Genomic DNA, 17,600 nt, shown 5'->3' with positions numbered 1-17,600 from the left:
GTATCTAGGGCTCAATTGTGGTTAGGGACCTTCCACCGGACCAAAGGCTTAGGGTCTATAATTTAGGGAAGAGATTTATCACTTGGAATCCCTAGAGCTCATTGCAACTCTATGCGAGTGCGAGGTGTTGAGATTGTTCAATTTCTCCTCCGGGACATGTATAGAGTTAGGAATAGTTTACCTTAGATTTGGGACTATGTAATTAAGGATTTCCATGACTCATCATTGCATTGATTAGGAAGCATAATAGAGGGTTCTTGCGCTTTAAACAATTATCCTAAGTGGAGCATTATCCGGGTACCCCATCTTTATCGATTGCCTTACCCCCTTCTTTACTTTTGCTCTCTTACTTGTTGCTTTTACTGTTGAAAATTGAATCATTGTCACACTCATTATCATTGATCTTTTACATAACTAAGAATCGAATTAAGTATTTTTATTCTCTACTCCCTGTGGATTCGATACCCGCTCACCCGGGATTATTACTTCGACAAACCCGTGCACTTGCGGGATATACGCAAGGGGACCTTGTCATAATCTTTAGTATCTAGGGCTTAATTGTGACTAGGGGTCTTTCGACTGGACCAAAGGGTTAGATCTATATTAGGGAATAGGGTTTATCACTTGGAGTCTATAGAGCTTTAAGCAACCTTACACAGTGTGAGGCGTCGAGACTGAGCGATTTCTCCGCTGAGACATAGTATAGGGTTAGTCACGGTTGACCTTAGGTTTGGGACCGTGTGTTTCAGGATTTCCACAACTCATTAAGCATCAGTTAAGAGACATAATAGTTGGTCTTGCACTTGAACCACTAGTCCTAATGTGAGCAATGTCCGAGTGCCCCACTTTCTGTCGATTGCCTCTCTTATCATTTACCCTCGCCTCCTTCTTGTTTCCTTATTTCTATTATCATTGATTTTGTTCACACTACTATCAATTCATCTTCATTCTAGTTAAATAACAATCTTTGTGTTTCTGATCACTATTCCCTGTGGATACAACTACCCACTTAGCAGTGTATTATTACTTCCAAAAACCCGTGCACTTGCGGTTCGTAGGCAAAAGGGCATTGTCAAATAGTAACTCCAAGAAACTGATTTTGTAAAAGCCAAAGAAGAGCATTATATTGAGCACGTTCTTGGTCACGTTGAGCATGTTCTTTGTCAAGCTCGTCTTTCATTTGTTTCATTTGTTGCATTTGTTGTTTTATTTGATGAAATCTCTCAACAAATTCACTTGATTGGGTGCTTGAAGCAGCAAAATTTCTACTAGTTGTACCTCCATAATAACTTTTGGGTGTTGTACCTAATCCAACACCTCTCACACGCCCACATCATTCTTTTCCAATAACTTCTGTCAAAATTTCAAATTCAACTACTTGCATATCCTCATCTAGTGTTTCACATGCAGCTGACTTCTCATTTGCTTTATCCTACATATATTAAAGTAAACATTTTTAAAGAAGTAATATATTTCAAAACAAATTATGAAGTATGGAATACTATAAACATAATTATTACCATAATTTGTCCAGTTTCCATGTTCATTTGAGAAACCATAGTTTTCTATATGAGTTGCTTTAAAAAATTCAAGGCATCCTACTTTTCTTCCATTGCTAACCTCCTATAAGTAATTAAACAAAAATTTGTTTGAAACACAAACATCAAGAGTTTAACTTTAACACATTGAATTAAATAAAAAAACTAAATCAACAATTATAACTCATACTAACAATTTAATGCTTAATATATAATTGCTTACCATTTCCTTTTCCTTTCTCACAAAACTCTATGATCCAGATGTATGACTACATTTTTGTTGCTTTTTACTAGAAACCCCATGCTTTTATGAATTATACTCAATTACACGTATATTAAATTATAAATAAGAAATGATAATTTTAATAAAGTACGTAAAATAACTATTCATACCTTTCCTTTCCTTGAACACCAAAAATTGACTAATTGTTCCCTTTGCCATCGAATGGTTGCATTTGGATGATTGTCTTTGTTCACCTGCAAACCATCTTCTCATTTGAAATGACGTTTTTTCAAATCATGCTTGTAATCTCTCCATTTCTTCCCCCAAAGACTTTAGCACATACTCTCTCGAAATTTGAAAAGCAAGTCTTAACTATTTGAAAACATTATAACAAATTTAGTTTATTAATATAACTTAATAATGTTTCTATATTTATAGCCACAACATTTGAACAATTTAATTATGTGAATTTACCTCAATAAATTTGAATAATTCATCCTTCAATGTTTTTGCCACTTTATGCCTACTCTCATAATGCAGCCCAATTTGTTGACCAGCTCGAGTAAGCATTCGAAGAAATTCAGCCAATATTTATGCTTCGGGCCAAATTAATTGTCCCAAATGATTTTTTTACTCACCAAAAATCCTCTTCCGGGGATAATGACCACAATTTCTTCAAAGTAGTTTGACCTTTCTTTGTCCATTCCTATGAACTAAAATAATTTATATCTTACTATAAAGTTAGAACATTAATGCAAATGCAATAAATTATGATTGAATCTGAAATTAACCTGTATTTAAATTTACTGCTTCATTGACTGGGGGAACATTATCTAATCTAGTGCTATTGTTTTGGTTTGGATCATCTTCATTATGATTTGAACTAGCTGAAGATGATGAAATTGAATAGTGGGGAGGAACATCAAGTATTGGAGTAGACTTGTTGGTACCAAGAGGGACTGATGGATTGGAGATGCAGGTGTTGCTCCTACTAGCACCTCCACCAATGTTACACTCGTCGGCATTATTAGTAGTAGATTCAGGCAAGACCATTTTCATATCCTTCAATTTTAATTTTGGCATTTTTCCTGCTATCTGTCTCAAATAGATATAAACATGCTATCACAATTTAGAACAAGTTAATATATTAAAAAGTGATGCAAAGAAGCAATTAGAGTATGAACATATGAGTTTGTCCAATTCAAACCTAGCATGTTGTATGAAGATAACACAAATCCATGCTCTCATAATTCACATGAAAGATCATTAGTACACCACACCATATATTAAAATAATTAGTGCTCATCTATTTCAACAGTCATTGTGTTTGTAGCTTCGATCATCGCTAGTAATAATTCAATGCAAAAATTTTTGTCTATAAAATTAACAAAACTCATAACTGAAAAGCATGTGCTTACAAAAATCTCTTATGTAGAATCGGAAAAAGCAACATTTCAACATGATCCTATAAAGTTGGAGTCAAAAAGATGGATCTTAACTATAACAAGTTCTCCTACTTCTCAATTGAATAACAAGGAATAAAGAGCCACATCTTCCGAATTGAATAACAATGAATAAGGAGCCACATCCATTGATAGTAACTATGTATTTAAGATGCAATTAAGCTACATGGATGCCATGAATTAACAAGAGGAACATCATCAACTACATAAACTTCAACAGAAAGTACTTAATTGAAAAGGAAATAACAGTATGATGTGTGAACAAATTGAAGCAACTAAGATTAGAAAATGTTCATCCTAGAAATCAAATACTCTCAACAAATTTTCATCAGATATATCAAGGACAGATGCATGTACAAGGAGAGTTTTGAGTAAGAATGATGAATGTGCTTACATAAAGTACTTAATTGAAAAGGAAAAAGCTAATAATGCAAATCATTTATAAATGCGTGTCTTGAATGTTTTTCAGATAACTCAATATCTAAGTTCATGTTACTTTGGTTTGGCATGCTTGCACCTAATCACATTTTCCTACAAGCATGTTGTATCCCAGAAAGTAGCTTCAATCAAAATTCATGCATCAAATACAAATTCTATGATCAAGTTAATCTCCTAATGTTCCTTTTCCATATGAGCAACAACAATGTTCTAATCTAATTCAGAAGTAAAGCGAGCAAAATTATTTATGCTCACAGAATCAACAGAGCTTTAAAGACAACATAAAGTAGGAGAAATGGATTTAAAACATGCATCTGGGTTAACTTCGGAAAGAAAATAAACTAAATTTGCAAGATAAAATTCTTCAATGATTTATAACAACAACATGGATATTTAACGGAACTCGGCCTATAACTAAATAGCAATGCTAAAGAAAATGCTCATAAATGACTTCTCTGGTTCTGCAAAAGTATCTTTGTCAGAAGATGATGTTGTATTAACAGTTCCATCCCAAAAAGGGATGGCTTAGTCAATCTCCACGCATAAGTTTTTACCCATCCTACTAATGAACCATGTGCATTAATTTATGTGAGTTGTTTATGCTTGTGAAACTCCTCAGGGTGTGAATCCATTCTACTTATTCATTCATATTCCGTATACAAAACTAATGGCTTTAAGTTTCATCTTATTAAATAAGCCATGAAAATTAGTTCAATCCTAATAACAAATCCATTAGACAATCAATGGTTCATATTTAGCGATATAAAGTTATCATTATCCATGGCAATCCTACTACTCCAGCAGACTAAATAAATAGATAAATAAAAGATGCCCTTTGGTTTAATAAAGCGGATACCATTATTGATCAAAAAGCTACAGTGATATGAAATCTACAATAAGCAATTAACATAGATTAAATACAATACCTTCTTTAGTGAAATCTACAATAAGCAATTAACATGAAATCTACAATAAGCTACAGTGATATGAAATCTACAATAAGCAATTAACATGAAATCTACAATAAGCTACAGTGATATGAAATCTACAATAAGCTCCATCGACAGCCAGCACTATGAAGTCTACATGAAATATAAACTTGTTAACCTTGACAACCACGTCTTCAATGATACCCCTAGGATGTCTCACCGTTTGGTCTGACAATTGTAATGTCATCCGAGTGGGCATAGTATCTCCTAAGCCTAGCTTCTAAAAGAACGAGTATGGCATGACATTGATACTAGCGCCTGAATCCACCAATACCATCTCTTCACCCATATTACCAATGTTGCACGGAATCACGAAGCTTCTGTGGTCTTTGTTCTTGTTCGGCATATTCTTTTGCAATACCGCCAAACAAGAGGCATCTAGGATTACTGATGATCTCTCCTCCAACTTCCTCTTGTTGTCAAAAGATCCTTAAAACACTTCGCATACCGAGGCATTTGAGATAACGCCTCCACAAAAGGAATATTGATGTGCAATTGCTTAAATAGACCCAAGAAATTCTTGTATTGCTCATCATTTTGGTCGTTCTTCAATCATGAAGGATAAGGGATTCTTGGTTTGTAAGGTGGGGATGCCACCTCCTTCTCCTTGTTTGCTCTTTCCTCAACCACCACGACCTTAGGGTGCTTCAACATTGGTCTTCGACTAGGGAGATCTACCTTCAACTTCACGGCCACTCCTCAAAGTGATCCCTTCACATGTTTCCCGAGATTAGTTTTCAAGTGTTGCTAGGTATACTCCCTTGAGACCTCTCCAATAGAGACATCATGATTTGCCCCATTTGATTCTCTAGATTATCAATGAAGTGGTGTGGTTGCAAAGTGTAGCTTCAACCGATTAAAACCGTGTATCCGATAATTGCATAAATTTGGTCAAAGCTTTCCCTAGATCGGTCATCCGGGTCTCCAAGTCTGAAACTTGATTCTCCATGTTTGGGGCTTGTAATTGTTGGAAACCCGGTGGTGCCATGGCCTTTTGCTACCCTTGGTTACGCCATGAAAAATTGGAGTTGTTTCTCCACCCTTGCTTGTAGGTGTTGCTATAAGGAATGCCTTGTACTATTCCCAAATTGCCCCCAAAATCTACTTGTTCAGTTGGGCCAAAAGTAGCAATCGAAATAGGACAATCAGACGGCATATGTGAACCCCCACAACTATCACAACTTGTGATAGCGGCTACACTCGGTGAAGTCAATGTATCCAATTTCTTGCTTAATGCCTTTACTTGTGCTGCCAAAGATGTAACTGCATCACTTTCATGGAGTCCGGTCACTTTCTTCTTTTCTCTTATATTCCATTAGTATCTATTCATGGCCATTTCTTCTACCAATTGTCAGGCTTTTTCAGGGGTCTTGTTCCCCATTATACCTCCTGCGAAAGCATCTAGAAGTTGTCTTATACTTGGATTCAACCCATTGTAAAAAGTTTGAATGATTTTCCAGTCGGGGAACCCGTGTTGTGGACACTTCCGCAAGAGGTCCTTAAATCACTCCCAAGTCTCAAACAAGAATTCAAGTTCCATTTGAACAAATGAAGATATCTCATTGCGAAGATATACCCACTTTCCCGGAGGGAAGTACCTTGCAAGGAAGGCTTTAACCATTTCATTCCATGTTGTGATGGAAGCTCTTGGCAATGAATGGAGCCACTGTTTGGCTCTTCCTTTTAGAGAAAATGGGGAAACCCTCAATCTTATAGCATCATCTGTAACACCACTAATCTTCAGCATGTCACAAACATCCAAGAAGTTTTCAATGTGATTGTTTTGATCCTCATTGGTCAAACCATTGAACTACGTTAACTGCTGTATCATTTGGATGAATGCTAGCTTTAGCTCAAAATTTGGAGCTGTAAATGGGGACTGCACGATACTCGACTGCATGCCCATAACTGAGGGTCTGGCATAGTCTAAAAGTGTTCTCTATTATTCATTCTGCTCTGCCATATTTTCTGACCCTTCACCTTCTATTTCAGCTAGTTTTGACGATTCTTGCACAGGTTCTTTACCCCTTCTTCTGAGTGTACGTTCAAGTTTAAAATTACCTCCAATAATTGTTGAAGGGTTCCCTTGAGTCATAACCTGGAGCTGCACCAAAAGAAAGAAAAACAAATCAGAACGATGATAGGATAAAAAATGTTGAAATAGAATCAATGGTAAATAGCTAAAATAGCACGTGTGACCCGCAAGTGCACGGATTTATCGAAGTAACAAATCCTAGGTGAGTGGGGTATCGTATCCATAGGGAATAAGGAAAGAAACACCAAGATTGCTACTTAACTAAGTGGAGATGAAATAATGATGGTGTGGGTAAAGATCGATGCAAAGCGAACTAAAGTAAATAAGAAAAGAGATGTACAATAAAAATGCGATAAAAAGTGGGATACTCGGGATATTGTTCCTCCTAGGATTATTGCTTCAAGTGCAAAACCAACTATTATGCTTCTTAACTAATGCTTAATCAGTCATGGACATCCTTAAATACACTGTCCCAAACCTAAGGTCAACCATGAATAACTCTACACTATGCCCTGGCGGAGAAATCAACTAGTCTCAACACCTAATACTGTGTAAAGTTGCAAGAAGCTCTAGGGATTCCAAGTGATAAATCCTATTCCTATATGTAATCGAAAGTCAAAACATGTAATCCATATTAAAACCACATTTGTATTCATGTTGATGGTCTTGTGGAGTAGCCTCTTCCTCTCCAAAGGTCCCCTTGTCAAGCTTAGGGCGCACTTTGTCGGGATCGGTCTTTGAAAGCTCCCCGATAACTATCTTCCAAGAGAAACGCGGTGTCGAAGCCGTAGAACCACTCCAAAAGGCTTGCCAAAGTCTTTCTAAACCCTAGCCGCCGGCCTCCAAAAAGTTGGAGAAAAGATAGAAGAAATGATGAAAGATGGATCCCCAAATTGGTACAAGTCACGGCTTTATAAAGGGCTAGAAGCGGGCATCCAAACGGGAGTGTGGAATTTCCAAACGCCCGTGTGGATTTCTGGAAATCTGCTTTTCTGCGGGCTGTGAACAGTAACTACTACAGTGACTTGCTGCAGTACTCCGCCAAAATACTTCCGAATCCACACTTTTCATCTAGGCAACACAAACAGGCACACATCTATGCCGTAGATCGCATCGCTTCTTCAATAAAAGGTCTTAGTGGCGAAGATTTCACTATCATTGCACAAGTCGGGATACGCAAATTTGACTGTTTTTGTGTCCCTCCAAACCATTATAATTGCTTTAGCGTATGGGGGTTGGTACACATTCATGTATATTCAATCACACTTTGCGTCTTCACATTTGTTCACTCCAAAACTTCATCAACAAAGTACAATCGTAATCCATTTTGTCTTCTTTCTTTCATATTTGGCTTCACAGCCCTTTATGCATGAAAGTTCACAAATACACATGCATTAGTGCTAAAACCTGATAAAAGTAATGCTCATCATAAGAAAAGAATACTTTGTATTATTAATACACAAGCACTTATCACTCTCTCTCCAAATTTAATACAAGATCTGCAAGTTATATAAATAGGTTATTTAGAGTAAATAATTAAAAATGTATTGTATAACTATGAAGTTAAACTAAATCCTGCTAACGATAATCAAAGTCAAGTTATGAAAAAGGAAACATGAAATCATTACTGATTAATTAAATAAGAATGAAAAAAGAACCAAATACCATAATTGTTAATGACAATCAATGTCAAGTTAAAAATATAAGCATATTAATGTTCAAAAGATAGAGGTGTGAATATGTGCATAAATAACACAAACATCTATAGCATTAGATCATAATGGAGTTGGTAGATGACGTATGTTGATCAACTTAAACAACATACATATTGCAAGATCATTATGAATATGTAGAAGACAACTGGGAAAACAAGATAAAGTTTCTTAAAATTATGATCACAGATGGTTGCTTCACGTTAGAGCTCCCATGAACATAATATTGTAGGTTAATACATTTTCAGTAGAATTCAACAAAAGTCAAGGTATATTTTCAAATGTAGAAAACAAACATTGGGTTTGGAAACCATTGTTTCATAGAAACTATTGATGGTGAATTGGTGATGCATGAATCCAAAGAAATGCATCACTAAAAGTCCACAAAAAAGGGCATCAGTATGCTTTCTAGCATTCATGACAACCTAAAATTTAGAAGTATGCACAATATCATGAAGGGAACTTTCTTCTCATATGCTTACCCAAAGAAAAAACACAAACTTTCCTAATTATCTTTCATTTTTCCACAATCAAAACACAATCAAGAAGAAGATAATATGTTTTACAATATTATTAGTATACACAAGACACACCCATGTATGTAACAAAGTAAATTACAAACTCAACAATTCAAAATTGTAGTTTCTTGCCAATAGAAAAGGAAGGAGATAGCTGCTAAATTTTATACATGAATCACAATATAATACTCTACCATCTTGTTGCTAAGCAAAATTAGATGCATGAAAAAAGTTTTAAGGTTAACAAATTAATATCAATATATTGCAAGCAGGGATATCGGTAATAGGACTTCGTATCAGTTCAGGCGAGATAATGCTTAAATAATACTCAAACAGAAGCGACTTCTATGAAACACAACCTAACCTTTGATTTTTCTTGCATAATTGCAAAGTGATTGTGTTCCCGCAAGTGCATGGGTCATCAAGTAATACCTCTCGTACGAGCAAGAGAGGGTCATATTCCCTGGGGCCCATGAAGCTACTCTTACTTCCTCTTTGAATGTTGTTTAACCTACGAGTTCGAGTGAAGTGTTGAAACTACAAACCAATAGATAAAATTCTACAAGAATGTTCACGACGAAGGCAAATCACGGGTGATATTCGAGGAAGCAAAGTGGTCACGGATGAGGGCTACCTTAGGCCAACTAAAGTGTGAAGGATGCTACAACTATCATGTAAATGGTAGTTTGGACCAAGAAAACACTAAATTAGGCCAACCCAATGGTTACAGCAGTTGACCCGTAATCCAGTACGAGTATTGATACGGAATTTCTTTTGACCAAATCCTCCTATGATTGCAATGAGGGTAATCGAATTCTCAACTTAGGGTCGAAAAACAAACTAGGAACAACCCTAAAGTTGGAGGTGTACAGAACACCCGATTGTGATGACGTATTTGTACAATATCCCTTCTAAGCATGGTGTGTCTAATACAAGGGTGATTGTCGCGCAACCTAGTATAACCTAGAAATTGATACACAGAGTTCTCATGCATACCAAAACATCAAAGTACACCAAGCATCGATCACAAACATACCAAATGCAATAAATAAGTCAAAGCATACAATCTACACAAGTTCACCCCCAGGTTCACCTACATCCGGTGACCTTGGTGGTTTAAATGTTTATGCTAATAAATTACATAATCAAATCCATGAAAAACAACTAAACAAAAGTATGACAAACTCCCTCAAAAGATTGGAGCCCGAATGAAGCTTGGAATCCCGTGAGAAGCGCTTTCCAAAGACTCCCACTCAAGGGGTGGCTTCCCATGGGCCTTCAACCTCTTCTAAATGTGATTCTAGGAGCTCGAATCACACTATCCTCATCGATTTCTATCTCGAAGATGCCTTCTCTTGCCTTCTTCTAGCTCAGATTGAAGGTGGTAGTGATGAGCTCCAAGAAAAAGTTTTTTCCCCTCTCAAAGACGCCCTAAAACTACCTTTAAAGGCTGATCTCAGGATTGCTTGCGTCCTAGTGACACGACCCTTTTTGCTTGTTAACCGCAAGTGCACGGGTTTGTGGAAGTAATAATATCCCGGTAAGAGGGTAGTCGAATCCTCAGGGGAGCGAGTGCTTAGAAACACAAAAGATTACTATTTAACTAGAATGAAAATGAGTCGATGTTGATGTGAAAAACAAATCAATGCATGTAAAAGATAAGAAAAAGAAGAAAGAGTCGCAAATAAAAGATAGGAGAGGCAATCGACGATAAATGGGGCATCTGCACATTGCTCACCCTAGGACTATTGCTTCATGTGCAAAACCAATTATTATACTTCCTAACTGCTGTCTAACGAGTCGTGGAGATCCTTAATCACACGATCCCAAAACTTAAGATCAACCGTGACTAACCCTACACCATGCCCCAGAGGAGAAATCTCTCAGTCTCGACACCTCACACGTTGTTAGGTTGCTTTAGACTCTAGGGATTCCAAGTGATAAACCCTATTCCCTAATATATATCTAACCCTTTGGTCTAGGCAAAAGACCCCTAGTCACAATTAAGCCCTAGATACTAAGGATTACTTCAACGCTCCACTCTTTTGCTTGCGTAACTAAGCCCCAGCGGAGTTCATCTCTTAGCACTTCATTTTATTGTGACCGTAAAGAACTCTTGGAACATGGAGGTAGGATAAATCACACCGGAGGGGAAAGGGGACATTCCGCTACCTCTCGACTCACCTTCTAAACCTTCTCTAATCTAGCATTGTCTAATCCTCATAGTCTGTAACTTATCCATAAGGATTACCAACATGGATTATCAATCATAGTGTCACTCTAAGGGAAAATCAACTCAACAAGCATTCAAGATTGGAACTCAGTTAAAAATATCAATTAAGGAAAGCATAATAAAAGGTAAAAGAAACAACATCATCCTAGGGTATACAGGTCCAAGTACCCACTAAGAGTAAAGAGGTACAATTCATGAATTAAATCCCCTTGGTGTTCGTGTTGGTGGTCTTGAGGAGTGGCCACGTCTTCTTCAAATGTCCCCTTATCAAGCCTAGGGCACACCATTATGATGGAATACCACATACTATATGTTGTTTAAGACTACCACATACTAATTGTTTATTTTGATGGAATCTTCAAGTAAACACATGAGAAGACACATGAAATCTTAAACAACCTATGTCAAGATAGATATCCATTAATGTATGTGGTAGTCCATATACATTAACAATTAGTGATATGCTATTATGTAATATGAATCTGAATGCACTTGTTATGTATATTTCTTTGACATTTTCATATTGGAACTATTACTATCACATGGCATAAATGCAGTTGCCAAACATAAATTCACGAGATAACAAATCAACTCAAAAACTTGCATGTTTCTCAACAATGCCTAAATCTTTCCTATTATATTCTTTACACTTGGTCTACATCTCTGTGAAACTCAGCTGCATAAATTTTAGAAAGGAAAACATGTTCCTTTATTTTCTATTATTACGAAATTTAATGTTTGCAATTTAAGATTATGAGTTAAAGACCACTCAATAAATATCCAAAAAATGTTAGTGTTGGTAAGGAAATGGGGCACATATAGTCACAAATATGTCGCTATTGTTAATGTATCATTGTAAGGACACATCAATAATAGAATTCTTACTTAAACTGATAAAATTCTTATTTGAACATATTAATACAACTTGATAAATTAATGATAAAAGAAAGATAGAGAAGTGACATTAATGATGGTTTCATGGACTTTACTAGCAATCTTAAACAAAATTAAGTTTGAAATATTAACACACCCCTTGCGAGTGACCCGCAAGTGCATGGGTTTGTCGATGTAATAAATCCTAGGTGAGTGGGTTACCATATCCATTAGGAATAGTGAATAGAAACACAACGATTACTACTTAACTAAGTGAAGACGAAACAGTAATGGTGTGGATAAAATCAATGTTAATAAGACTACAGAAAATAAGAAAGACAGACATGATACATGAGAGAAAAGACAGTCGATAGAAAGTGGGGCACTCAGACATTGCTCCCCCTAGGGTTATTTCTTCAAGTGCAAGACCAACTATTATATCTCCTAATTGATGCTTAATGAGTCATGGAAATCCTAAAATACACGATCCCAAACATAAGGTCAACCGTAACTAACTCTACACTATGTCCCGGTGGAGAAATCGCTCAGTCTCAACACCTCACACTGTGCAAAGTTGCAAGATGTTCTAGGGATTCCAAGTGATAAATCCTATTCCTATATGTACATCTAACCCTTTGGTCTAGGTGAAAGACCCCTAGTCACGATTAAACCCTAGATACTAAGGATTACTTCAACGCTTCACTATATTGTTCACGGAATTAAGTCCCATTGGAGTTCCTCTCTTAGCACTTCGCTCTATTGTGACCGCCAAGAACTCTAGGATATGGAGGTAGGATAAATCACACCGGAGGGGAAAGGGGACGCTCCGCTACCTCTCGACTTACCCTCTCGACCCTCTCTAATCTTGGTTTGTCTAACTCTCATGGTGTGTCACTCACTCACAAGGATTACCAATGTAGACTCTCAACCCTAGTGTCACTCTAATGGAGAAATCAATCAACAAGCATTGAAGATTGGAACTCAATTAAAGATATCAATTAAGGAAAACATAATAAATGTCAATGAAATAATAGTACCCACACTAGAGGGTTTAGCTCTCCATGGAGCAAGATACAATCAATAATGAAATCAAAAAGTAAAAAAACATGTAATCCATAAGAAAAAAACCCCTCGGTAGTTGTGTCGATGCTCTTGTGGAGTAGCCTCGTCCTCTCCAAAGTCTCCTTATCAAGCCTAGGGCACACCTCACCGGATCAGTGCCGTCAAAAGCTTCCCCAATAACTATCTTCCAAGAGAAACGCGGTGTTGAAGCCGTAGAACCACTCCAAAAAGCCTTGCCAAATCCCCTCTAAACCCTTGCCACAAGCCTCTCAAAAGATGGAGAAAAGATGGAAAGAAGGATTTTGAAATAGGGCTGAATCGCGGCTTTATATAGGGCTGGAATCGGGGAATCTACAGGGCATGTGGAATTTCCACACGCCTGTGTGAATATGCAGAACTTGGTTTTTAAGTGGCCTGTGAACAGTAACTACTACAGTAAATTGCTGCAGTACTCCACCAAAATACTCCGGAATCTACACTTTTCGTCAAAGCAACACAAATGGGCACACGTCTATGCAGTAGATCACATTGCATCTTCAAGTAAAAGCTCATTTAACGGGACTCTTGCTAGCCTTACATAAGTCAGAACAAATGAGTGTGACTGCCTTTGTGCCCCTCCAATTTACATATTCCATCTAGCATAATGGAGTTTGGCACACACTCATATATTTTCGAGCACAACTTACGTCTTATCATGTGTCCAATTCCGATTTCATCAACATAATGCATTTGCAATCTACTTTGGTTCCTTTCTTCTCTAATTAGCTCTACAACCCTATATGCTAAAAGGGACGCAAAAAAACACAAGTATTAGCGATAAAACCTGATAAAAGTAATGCTCATCATAAGAAAAAAATACTTCATATTCTTAGTACAAAAGCACTTATCATATATGTTAAACAAAATGCTTGAATTAACAAGCGAGTATCAAATAATTGTAATACATCTACTTTGTTTATTTGAGTTGTAAGTTAATAGAAAGTCAATCCATGATCCATAATTGTAGTTCTTATATATTACTAACTATTAGTACACAGACTGAAGCAAATTGATTGTTGGGCATTGGCATGATATATGTACTATGGTACAATAGCATACATTTTATGAATGGTTAAGTTTCATAAATTCAATTAATGCAACACAATTATTTGTAGATATATAAGAAGCACACAAATGTGAAAATAAAGGAAACCATGAAACAGTTGAGTTTGACAAAAAAATAAGTTTTATTCAACCAATTTATTGATTAATAATAACATTGGGAACTTAAATAACAAGAAAAGCATGATATATATGTATCTTTCCCTTGAAATAATGAAACAAAACATAGATGAAAATATATATGATATATACCTTCTCCTCATTTTAATTTGATACAAGTACAAAATATGAAATGAAACTACAAATCATGAAACCACAAAGAAACCACAAAGAAGGAGGACATACATAACAACATTATTGTGTTTGATTTATTGAGGAATTTGGTAGGGAAAAGGTATTGGGAATCCAAGGACAATTAATATGATTGTTCTCAAACAAAGAACTGAAGGAATTAATAATCAAATAGTTATTTGGGTTGTTTCCAATCAATCAAATAACTTAAGGAAAACAAAGTTATAATAACCAACCATAATAACAAAGATTTACACAAAAACCAAAGGAAAGAAAAATCAATTACCAAATATGGTGAGGTTTCAAAACACAATCACCAAAATGACTTCAATATCTTCAGCTTCTTTATCAACTTTATATTGATCTTAATAGCATCCCAAACCTTCTATCACAACCTTACGAAGAAAATCCCTACAGTCACAACCAATGGAAATTTCACATTTGAGGCAAATATGTAAGTTTGATCTTTCTAGAATCGATACACAATGCTCTATGAAAAAAAAAATACATCCTACCATAAACCATTAAACATCAAAAGAGAAAACCAAAGAAAAAATAATTTCTCAAAAAACTGAAAACGGATCAAAAGCCATATGCATTGATGTTTCTTTCACTTAATGAGTACCTACTTTTCTCAAAAAACAAAGAAAACATAAGTTTTGTATTCAAGGTTTGAAAAAAATTTTACTAAAAGCCAAAACCTTTAATTTTGCAACTTTATCAAAGTTAGAAATTAATTTTTCTTCCTAATAATCAACAATTCATCGACTGGGATTTATCCAAACCAAATCACAAGCAACCACCAAAGAAACAAAAACAAGAAAAGAAGCAAAAATAAAAATAAAAATAAATCAACAAACACAAATAAATGAAAAAACACTACAAATTAAAAATCGGAAACAAACAACATAAAAGGGGAAACCCCAAAAAAAAAAATTTGCAAATTCGGCCATCACTCATCCTTGAATTGGGAACTCACAAACCCTAATTAGCTTCAAATATGAGAAAAAAGCTAGAAGAAGATCAGAGAAAGGAGAAGGGGCGGGAATAGGGAGAAAGGAAAAGGGGGCGTGAATAGAGAGAAAAGGAGGCGGTGCAGGGGAGAGAGAAAAAGGAAAGAATGAGAGAGAATGAGTGATATAGATATATATGTAATTTTCATAAAATAAAGTGAATTAATTTTTTGAAAGTAAGACATTTTTAATTTTTTTATTAACTAGCGGGGCTTCTAGCAAAAAACCCCATGAAATATAAATTTTTTACCTGCCACTTCCTATCTAAAACTCCTCCAAAACAAAATAATAATAATAAATTATGGGCGTTTATTAATCAAATGGCACTAAATATAAATAATTTCCTGTCGGTTATTTAAAAAGCGGCTAAGTAAAATTTTTCAACACCCTAATTTCTCCAAGACTACAAATTATCTTTACGGCATTTTTGTCAATAAAAGCAGCGCAAAAAAATGTCTGGGCGCCTAATAAAAAAAACATTGCAGTACATTATTTTTTTCCCCATTTAATCCCTCAAAAGCCCACCAAAGAACAATGTGGCATTTATGTCAAAAAATTCCCACAAAACAATAAATATTAGCTTGGTTTCAAAAAACGCCGCTAAATGAACGGCACAAAAAGCCTAGTTTGGTGTAATGGAAATAGGAATCAAGCACGTCCTACTTGCCATGATTTTGATTCCATGCCAAATTTTTCACGAAAATTGGCATGAAACTCAAGTTAGTGCCAAAGTTGTCCCGGTATTTGACATGGCTACCTAATCGTGGTAACTTTATCATGGTATTTACCATCATTTATGTTTTCTTTTAAAATTTAGACAAAAAACAATATCAAACCCGTGCCAAAAAGCGATAGCCAAACATTATAGGTTTCATTGGCATGGAATTTGGCATGAGTGAACCCAAAAAGTGCAAAAACCTATACCAAACACATCATTAACTTGTTTGTCATGGTGTTTGGCAAGGTTGACCCAAAAACAGATGCATAAAGCGGTGGCAAACTTGATATAGATGTTTGGCACAGAATTTGGCATGGAGAAAAAATGATTGTGCCAAAAACTATACCAAATACATCATCCATTTAGTTGGCATAGTTTTAAGCACATAAGGCCCAAAATCGCACCAAAAATCATGCCAAACGTTATATATTTTGTTGGCATGGAATTTGACATAGTGAAACCAAAATTGTGCCAAACATTTTGCCAAAAAATTGGGCCAAAAATTGTGCCAAATACATCATTAACTTGTTTGGCATGGTTTTGGATACAGATGACCCAAAACAATGCCAAAAACGGTGCCAAATGTGATATATATGTTTGGCACATAATTTGGCATAGAGAACTAAAGACCATGCCAAACACATCATCCATTTATTTGGCATGGTTTAGTCACAAAAGGCCTAAAACCATGCCAAAAGTCATATATTTCGTTGGCACAGAATTTGGTGCGACGAACCCAAAAACATGCCAAACACATTGATCAGTGTTTGTTGTTACATGTTTCAAGTGAGCATTTTGTATTCTAAAAGCATGATTTTTATTAGTGTTATGGGCTCATTTGTGATTTTATTGTTCATTTGTGCAAATAAGATGATTAGAGATCTTCAGGAGTGGATATGAAGCTGAAAAGACAAGGTTTAAGTTGTTTAGATGAGTACACAATCTTTTGGAGCTAGAGACAAGCACAACCCTAGGATGTATTAGTGTTTTGTTTGTTTACTTTCCTTTAATTCTTTGTGATTTGAGTTCAACCTTGTGTTTTCATCATCTCATAATCCTATTTGGTGAGAGCCTGATTTTGTGCTTGATGTGAACTATTGATGAGTTGAGAGACTTACTAGGGTTAGATCTACCATGGATGGAGAGGGTTGAAAGAGTGAGCGTAAGGTAGAGGAGTGTCCACTTTCCCCTTCGACTTGAGCACACCTACCTTTGCAATCTCCTGAGTGCCTAGAAATCATAAAAATCTCAGTGATGAGAGAGATCACCACCAGGGTTTGTATAGGATTCGGGGTTGGATATCTTGAGAGAATGTTTAACCTTCTTTTAGAGTTTAGTCAATCAACCAGAGTCCCTAGAGAATAATGCATCCATAGGTGGTTACATGATGAGA

The 17,600-nt window shown here is 36.0% G+C and overlaps 1 non-coding gene across 1 annotated transcript; it reads left to right on the top strand.

Annotated features, from left to right (window-relative positions):
* The first annotated feature begins 6,117 nt into the window (after positions 1-6,117).
* LOC120266091 lies at positions 6,118-6,223 on the top strand. The gene has a single exon (XR_005537935.1). It is a non-coding gene; the product is annotated as a small nucleolar RNA R71 (small nucleolar RNA).
* Positions 6,224-17,600: the final 11,377 nt, after the last annotated feature.

This window comes from Dioscorea cayenensis, chromosome 7 (genome assembly GCF_009730915.1).
Source record: "Dioscorea cayenensis subsp. rotundata cultivar TDr96_F1 chromosome 7, TDr96_F1_v2_PseudoChromosome.rev07_lg8_w22 25.fasta, whole genome shotgun sequence".
Classification (NCBI taxonomy): domain Eukaryota; kingdom Viridiplantae; phylum Streptophyta; class Magnoliopsida; order Dioscoreales; family Dioscoreaceae; genus Dioscorea; species Dioscorea cayenensis.
Note: the sequence above shows the minus strand (reverse complement) of the source record. Positions and strands in the feature narration are given on the sequence as shown.